Source organism: Eptatretus burgeri, chromosome 15 (genome assembly GCF_056783735.1).
Source record: "Eptatretus burgeri isolate ZD-2024b chromosome 15, Ebu_testis_v1, whole genome shotgun sequence".
Taxonomy (NCBI): Eukaryota; Metazoa; Chordata; class Myxini; order Myxiniformes; family Myxinidae; genus Eptatretus; species Eptatretus burgeri.
Genome location: NC_140975.1, coordinates 19,610,893 through 19,620,007, shown reverse-complemented (window position 1 = coordinate 19,620,007; position 9,115 = coordinate 19,610,893). Strand labels below are relative to the sequence as shown.

Here is a 9,115-nt window from a genome sequence, read left to right as displayed (position 1 = left end):
CATTGGCTGGAGGAATGTTCTTTGCCCTTCTTCGGGGTGGAGCCTCGATCTGAGGCGATGGAGGCGCCGCCCACGCCCCCAGCCAAAAATACGTGGGCAATGGCGACCTGGTTGAGTGAGGAACGGTGCCGCTGTTGTTGGAGCAGTTCAAATTGGTTCAAATTCTCCCTCATTGAGTTCAAATTGGGCAACAAAAAAAAGAAATAAAAAATCATTCCCCATTCAGTGAAGTACTCTTCAGGAGTATTTGATCAATGCAAACAACCTCGGCGGTATAGTTCGCTGGAGCTATCTTTTTTCTTGTTGAAATGATTTTTTTCATCAACCATCGTCATAACGTGAACTCTCCTATTTTATATTAAAAATGAAACAATTTCCCATTTATTAGGCTTATGACTACATGATGTTCTGAGACCTTTTTGAATGACCTTGTGCAGGTGAAGCTTCATCGATGTTCCTGCATTAAAATTTTCCAAATTCCAATTCCCTGCCCAACTACTGCTCAGTGGTTGAGGAATGGTAAATAAACTAACAGCATGATGACCACAGGTTTAGAAACCGCTTCGGTGGAAGTGGAACCAACGCTCTGTATCACAGAGTGAGGTTTCACACTCGTTAGATCAGATAGTTAGAATTTTGTCACGTGATGTGGCGGGGACCAATAAAATCGCTTTTTCTACGTCTCTCAATCCTTGCGAAATTTCTCGTGAAATTAAATTCTGACGTCACCATTGAAGAGGGGGATCTATTTATTACGTACGCAATAATAGCGGAATAGCTTCCCGTCCTCCCACTGACTTAATCCCCTCATAATCCCCCCTTCCTTTCACTGCAATCCTCCCACAATCCTCCCGACTTTTTCTCTTCATATCCTCCCTTTACCATTCCCTCATTTTTCTCTCCACCCACAAGCATATTGCACATGTAATAAACAGACGGCACAAGAGGAGATTCCGAAGGAAGAAGAAGAGGAATTAAAGAAGCAGAAGAAGAAGAAGAAGAAGAAGAAGAAGAAGAAGAAGAAGAAGAAGAAGAAGAAGAAGAAGAAGAAGAAGAAGAAGAAGAAGAAGAAGAAGAAGAAGAAGAAGAAGAAAGAAAGTAGTTGAGGAAGACGTTGCTATTTGTGGCGTTGCTTGACGTACATTGTTGAACTGAAGGCAAGAAGGAGGGATCGAGTGGATGGTTTTTGAGCGGCGGTTTATCGGGTGGTGAGGGTCGATCTCTGTGAGAGAGACACGACGAGCTCGGGGGCGTCGCAGTGACTTCGTGGGGTGAGCGACCGGACTTCGGCCCAATGTACCGATTCCTGTTTGTCGCCGTTTGTTGTTTGTCCCGAGTATTGTGATGATTGTCCCCTCATTGAGTGCTGTCGTCGGTGTGTGTTTGTAACCGAGTGCTACTTCCTACTTGTACAGGTATCTCTTCACGAGGTATTGTTATGGTAACGGGATGGGCTGACACACTGGAGCTTCCTGAGTTGGAACTTCCGACCAACGAGATTTTCTTGTCTTTAAATATTTAATTGCACAGTCATTGGATCCCAAGTTCAATGAAATTATAACTATAACTACGTTGTCGTCGATAACACACCATCACATATTCCCGCGCGCACTGCTTTGTCCCATTAACGCTAGGTGAAATTTTATCTTGTAAAATGGATTGACTATTCTTTTCTCTTTGATGTGCTTTATGACCAAAGACTTACAATGTTTACTAAATCAGAAGTCATTGCAAAGCATGTCAACATTTCATGAAACATTAATTTAACACTGTCCAGCAATATAGAACTGTGCATCAATTTAATCATGGGAATGAACTGTGTATAATATTAATTATAATAATTATTCATAATCAATTAGATAAATACAGTAAAACCTGTGACTGTTTGTCACTCATGGGGGCCACATAAGTAAGTTCTTTATAAAAGAATTTACCATGTACAGTACAATGGTAAATACACTTTTAAAAAAATCAGCCCCCATGACCCCACCCCCTCTGGCCCGGCCCCTTGGGATCATATTAAAAATCCGAAAGTGTTGTGCACTTCCATATATATATATATATATATATATATATATATATATATATATATATATATATATATATATATATACTATGTCCCTAGGGGGTTGACTCAGCTTGTCATCCTTCTGAGGTCGGCGAAATGAGTACCAGTGTACTGGGCCGGTGTATACCCCGGTTAAAATAGGTGTACCATATCCCTGTGTCGTAAGAGGCGACCAGGGTTGCGTCAGGAAGGGCATCCAGCGTAAAACATGTGCTAAATCACTATGCGGATCATACGGATGATCCGCTGTGGCGACACCTAACGGGAGCAGCCGAAAGAATTAGAAGAAGATATATATATATATATATATATATATATATATATATATATATATATATATATATATATATATACTATGTCCCAAAGTTTCAAGTTCCTATCTCAAACGGTGTAGGATGAGCTATTTGACCCCCTATCCGCTAAGCACCCGCTACCTCCCAAGCATCCTCTGATCATCATGTGTTTAAAAAAAATATGTTGTGAAATTTATAACTCATGAATATTGTTAAGGATTCAGCGGTGGCGGGATTCGGACGATGGCGTCAATCACTGTCCGTAACCAGTTTTGGTTTTCGCACTTACTCTCAACAGCCAAATGTTACAGATTCGGCGCCACTCTAAACACCGCCGTCTCCGGGGTTATAACGCCGGTTGTTTCGGCACAGGCTTCGGGTCACGCGTCTCGAATTGCGATACCGACGTACCCCTGGACCTTACCAGTTGGGGAAATAGACCCTGGTTACAGACTGGTTTTGTCAGAGACTGAGTGAATTCTGCCAGTCTGTAACCATTTTGGTTTTTATATCCAAATCGAGCGGATCATTCCTCGGCGTGGCACGAATTAATTCAAATCAGCAACTTCATACAAATGAGCCAGATTTATTGGGGACAACGGGGAAAACGACACAAGCAAAGCATTCACAACAATGTTATAATTGATCTATAACCCGTTCTTAATGAGGGAGCTACGGATTACAGGTTTCGAAGGGGACCCTAACGAGGTACCCTTAAACAACATGGAGACAAGACATGGACAGCATGCAGACAAGACGCAGAGTACTTGGTGATGTTTCATGGACTAGAGGAAAATGTCAAAGGCACGAATGTGGCTCGTGACAAGTTGATGTCTACGGATTCAAGCGCCCAAGCTCAAACACGCTGCATGGCAAAATGGCGCTCATTCATGTGTCGCAGCCCTCACGCACGCAGCCTCAGCGCGTTCAGACCCCGCGAGGTCGACTGCACCAGAGCGAAAGATCGATGGTGGGTTTCAGCTGGTGGTTTCTCCCAAGGTCCAGTATACAAGTCCAGGCCTGGCCTGTTCACCAGACCAGGACAAATCGAGGTGTTGGGCTCCGCAGGCTGGGTTCATGGGATTCCAAGACGTCGTTGAGCCATGAGGTGAGTAGGGACAATCAGAGGCTCCGTCACTGGACTCTGGATGAACCTGTCGATCTCTCCTCACGAAAGCCAATCACGCCCCACCTCGGCGCTCAGTTTCACCACTGCCGATCGCAGACTCGGCGCGCTCAGGTTCAGCTTATGTCCCGGCAGATTCACACTGCCTTTCCTCTGCTCGCTCGCCTCGAAGCCCACTGCTGACTCACACACAGCAGCCCTATTCAGCCGATCGCGCCACACCAGCGCTCAGTTTCACCACCATCTTCCCAGTGCTCCTGCAGTCTTTTCCTTCACTTGCTCGCCTCAAAACTGACTGACTGGCTCCTCCCTTCAGTTTCACTTCCTTCTCTAGGCCACTCCCCCTCTCGGCGCTGGGCGGGGACGATTGTCCAGAGAGAGGAAAGAAGAAGAACCTCTTGGTCCACCACCAATGTACGAACAATGAACAGCCTCTTACACCTCCCAACACACATGTAGCGTCCATTTACTGAACAACCTGGCTAAACATGCATTTAATGGGGGGATCTGGGCTAATCCTATTTTTAATAACACCAAGGGCCATTTCTGCAACAATATGTTTGATTTAAAAAGCTATGACAATTTTTTTTTAATCGACCCCCATAACCCCAACCCCTCTGGCCCGGCCCCTAGGGGTCATCAAAAATCCGAAAATGTTGCGCACTTCCCCATACATATATCTACTATGTCCCAAAGTTTCAAGTTCCTATTTCAAATGGTGTAGGAGGAGTTACAGGGTAAGATGGACGGCGGAGACAATCACAATATTCCTGCTTTTCCTCGAAAGCGTGGGAATAATTATATTGTTGGTTGGGGAGGGGGAGGGGTGTGCGTGTGCTTGCGTGTGTGCGTGTGCGTGCGTGTGCATGTGTGTGGAGTCGACTGAGAGGAAAAGGGGATGCGCAAAGTTCAGATGGATTGTGGGAAAACGTCGTGCTTGGAGGGAGGTGTATGAGTAGGGGGGTAAGGTTTATCCTTCCAGCAGCACATTAGTGGTGTGAATGTGTTGGATTATTTGTCTGTCTGTTAATTGCCATAATTCTTCGGATTTCGGCAGTTATGTTGGTCGGTTGTGTGTCTGTCTGTTGGATTTGCTTTATATGCTAGATATCCCTTATTGTCGGGTTTTCCATCTGTCTGTCTGTGTGTATGTGTGTCTGCAACGCGAGGCTCCACAGCACGAACCAGTGAACCGATTTCGATGAAACTTTGCCAACATGTGGAATATATACTGGGAATGTGCGCGTTTGAATTTCGTTGCCTAGCAACCACCCGTTGCTGTGCAGCGGCCGAAAAACCGCGTACAGTATTTTCAATACTTGTCCTTCAGTTTTGAATGTAGAGAAATGAGACTTCGGAATTAAACACCGAGATATTTAGAAAATTTTACTCGAGCCGATTTTTGATTGAGGTTTTATTTTTCAAATGGTAGTCCTTCAAAAATCGGGTGTCTATTCACCGTCATTTTTATGAGGGGCTTAGGGAAAGTCGATGTGATTCATGAAAAGTGGGCGTGGCGTAGGAAAAATATTGTGTGGCTCAGGAGGTGTGGTCAAACAAGAGCATTGTGTGTGTGTGTGTGTGTGTGTGTGTGTGTGTGTGTGTGTGTGCGCGCGCGCAACGCGAAGCTCCACAGCACAAACCAGCAAACAGATTATTTTTCAAATGGTAGTTCTTCAAAAATAGGGTGTCTATTTACCATCATTTTTTATGAGGAGTGCCAGTTGGCAAAATACGCAATAGGAAAAATCCTGTCAGGCAGAGGAACAATTGTATGTGAACCAATAAGTCTTGGCAATGAATCTTCGTCGGTGGATCGGTCAGAATGAAAAGCATTGTATCCAGCGCTTCGATCCTAGCGAATCCCTCGTCGCCTACAGGCTTGTCTGTCTGTTTGTTTGTGTTTGTTTACCCTGTAGCAGTCACACCGTTTCAGCGATCATGACCAAACTGGGCACAGACATCGGCCATTGTCCAACTTAAGGCCCGGTCACACCTTGACGTTTTAGCCAGCGATGGCAACGTATTAAAATGTATGTAAAACGCTGCCTTACGTTGAACTTTTGATTTTTTTTTTAAAGATTTGGACGTATTCATAGCGACTTGGTCTTATGTATAACGCATTGATAATGGACACAGAACGTTTCGTTGTGTTATAGATAACTTATACCAACGAATGCTGAACCTGTTGGCGGCCTACACAACCGATACCCAACGATAGTCTAACTTAGGCATAGCGCGTTGCACGCATCGCCGACGATGTCGTGACTTAGCCTATTAAAAGGCTCACGCACAACAATTCGAATCATAACTGCCGTAGAAATAGAAGTGTCAACATCGCGGTCACACCTTGGCAATCTTGCCAGCGTATGCCGACCTAAAAAAAATGTGTCTAAAACGTTGGGGCTTGTCAAATACGGTATGAGTAAGTTTGGTATACGTGAGTAGAACGCTAAAGCACGCTATCATATGTCGTAGTAAGTAGAGTACGTCAAGAAATTTTAAACATGTTCAAAATTTTACGACGTACTCGGCGTATGACACACGTTCCACATGCGATGGGGATAAGTTTTACACACGGTATGTGGACGCTTACACACGTCCACAAAGGCTACTTATAAGCTACTCATAAGTCGAAACACGTCGCGGTAATGTCTTTTTTACGCGAAACTTATTTCTAACTTATGTTTGACGTGCTTTGAACCAATTCTTTACATAGTCCCAACACACATCGACGTATGTAGACGTATTCCAATGACGTCTTCCGGTCGACAAAAAAAAAAATTAACGTGTTTCTAGCTTACAACTGCCATATAAAGACGTGTTCCCAGCAGTTTTGGGAATTGGTATATAAAAATGCTGCTCATAAAAGGGGAACCCAACAGTGTTTTCGAGTCCTTTTTGAGTCGATGTCCATGTCAACAGTATTAGTATTAGTATTAGTAGTAGTTTGTTCATGTTGGCAGTAGTAGGTGAGTGTGAGGGGGAGGGTGTGGGTTATGATGGATCGTCCTTGCGTTTAACGATTTAACGATTTAAATGATAAACTCAACGATTTAAATGGCTGCATCTCCACTATTGAAAGTAGACGCTTGCTCTCAACAATTGGATTTTTTTACACTCAATGACTTTTAAACGGTACCACTCAGCTATTTTCATTGTTTACAATGAACGATTTAAATTGCTGTCACTCGCCTTTGTTTTTTGACGCTGGGGTTTGGAAATTTGAAGCGTTTCTTCTGAACGTGTTAAAACGCTCAAACTCGACTAATTTAAAAAAGCTGCCGATGTACAATTGGAATCATAGCCAAGCTAGACATCGAAGTGTGAACATCCTCATCATGCTGAAGAAAAGTTTGAACAATGCTGCAAATAAGTGTCCTGGCCGTGGCCGTGGACGCTGACGCAAGGACGATCCATTATACCAACGTCTTTCAGCCTATGAGTAACTTAAAAGTAACGTCTGTCGATGTGTGGCAACGATCGCGTAACGTGCCAACAACACGTTAATCATAGGTTAGAAATAAGTTTCGGGTACACTAAACATTACCTCGGCGTGTCTCAACTTATGATTAACTTACAAGTAGCATGTGTTGACGTCTGTCAACGATCGCAGACTGTGCATACAACTTGTGGCCAGCGTAGCGGAACGTGTGAGTCATACGCCTGCATACGTCGTGAAATTTCAAGCATGAAAAAATTTGAGGACAACCAAAAAGTACAACGTTTAAAGCCAACGTACAACGACGTATGGCAGTGTTTTTCAGCGTGCTCTCAATGTTATCAAAACTTACCCATAACGTATTCAACGTGTGCCAGCGTTTTAGAAAAAAAATTCAAAAATCGGCATACGTTTGCTAAAACGTCAAGGTGTGACCGGGCCTTTAGACACTTGTCATTTTTGGTGAATCAAGGTCAAGGTCACCGAAAAACCGAAATTCTTATTTTCCCAATAACGCCTGCTAAAATGGTCGTATCGACTTCAAACCAAATCTAAAATGTGCATCTTCCAATACTGCATCCAACCATATGTCTCATTGGGGTGTCACACCAACACCCTTCTTAGCAGGGGGGGGGGGGTCGGGTCAAAACTTTCAAATTGCGATAAAAATGCCATTTCAAGTCCGATTGACTTCCAAGTTATGATCATGATCAAACCAAGTGCTATAACTCATTAAACAGTTGCACTATCGACTTATAAGAACCAAATTGATTTCCAGGTTTTTGTTTTTTCAGAGATCAGGGAGATATGACAAAGTTATTCCAGCAATTCCTTGCTCAACGAGCAATTTCATTTGTTTGTTATCCTAACCACAGGAAAGGGTATTGCATATCTGGGTCCATGTGTTGTGACGAAAATTGAAAGTTTTCATCATATCGTGTTGGTCTGTCTCATTTGATTTTTTTTTTTGTCTGTGAGTGCGATAAATCATGAATGCTTTCAGCGGTCTTTGTCAAACTTTACCAGAGGATTCTGAAGGAAAAATGAGGCTGTTGATGTATTTTTCAACTACATATCTCCGGTTCCGGGTTTGGAGCGACGAGAGGTCTCCTTAGGGGCTCTCTGCTGACGTTCTCAAAGTTAAGTTTCCGGTCGTTATCTGTCCCGTTTTAACTGTTTAATTTTCTCACCTACATGTTACTGTGTGTTCCTAGTTCGGTTTTGTTTCAAAAATCGTGCTATTTTGTGAGTATTTTTGTCGACGTTCTTACCGGGTGTTTGAGGCCAAGGCCTTGGCCTAGGCTTGAGGCCTACCGGTTCCACTCGGTGTTCGATCGTTTTTTTTTTTTTGTTGTTTTTTTTTTCTCCCCATTACCTTCAATTTCTATCCTCTCCATTACCTTCAATTTTCATCCTCCCCACTTTCCTAACATCCCCCATTCTCCCAACTAATCTCTTTCTTATCTCAAAAAAAAAAAAAAAAATACCCAACAACAACAACACGCTGACTTTCTCCCGATTCTGCTTCTTCTTCCTCTTATCTTCCTCCTCGTCTTCTTCCTCGATTCTTTTCTACACTTCCATGACCTAATCTGTTGAAAACTCTCTCAAACATTAATATTAACAACAAAAACGATCTTGTAATGCTTCATCTTCCTCTCTCACACATGTGGTACTCTTTACTGTTTCATAATGCACTACTCTTCTGCTATTTTAACAGACTGCTCTCATTTCGAGCTCTCCTTCATTCCTTGCCTAAAAAATCCAACGATTACAGTGCTTCTTCTCTCCATTCTCTGAATTCGCCTTCATTGCATCGATCAAGAATTGTGTTAAATCGCATCTCTGACCTAAAACTTAAAAAACCCCAGTTTGCTATGAATGTTCGCTTTCCATCAACCATTCTTTTTTTTCCAACTTCAGTGCCAACTCACCCCCCTCACCCCTCACTCTCACTCTCAAAGCAACCATCCCACTCTTCTCCCTCCATGCCTCCCTCTCACCTATCTCAAAATTCCCCCCCTCACGTTTCTCCCAGCTTTCATCCCCCTCACTCATCCTTCTCAAAGTTGCCCCCCCTCTCATCCACCAAGCTGCCTCCCTCCACTGCCCTCTCACCTCCATCTCTTCACTCCACCTCCTCAAATCCTCAACTGCCTTCTTCCTTGTCTCTTGTCCCCCCTCTC

At 43.5% G+C, this 9,115-nt stretch overlaps 1 protein-coding gene across 4 annotated transcripts in view; it reads left to right on the top strand.

Moving 5' to 3' along the window:
- The first annotated feature begins 992 nt into the window (after positions 1-992).
- GNPAT (glyceronephosphate O-acyltransferase) overlaps positions 993-9,115 on the top strand; it is a 60,353-nt gene continuing 52,230 nt past the window's right edge. For 3 of the 4 annotated variants that reach the window (XM_085857437.1, XM_085857436.1, XM_085857435.1), the window contains exon 1: positions 993-1,271. The gene's annotated coding sequence lies outside the window, so the exon portion shown is untranslated. The remainder of the gene's footprint in view (positions 1,272-9,115) is intronic. The other variant, XM_085857442.1, reaches the window with a different exon arrangement.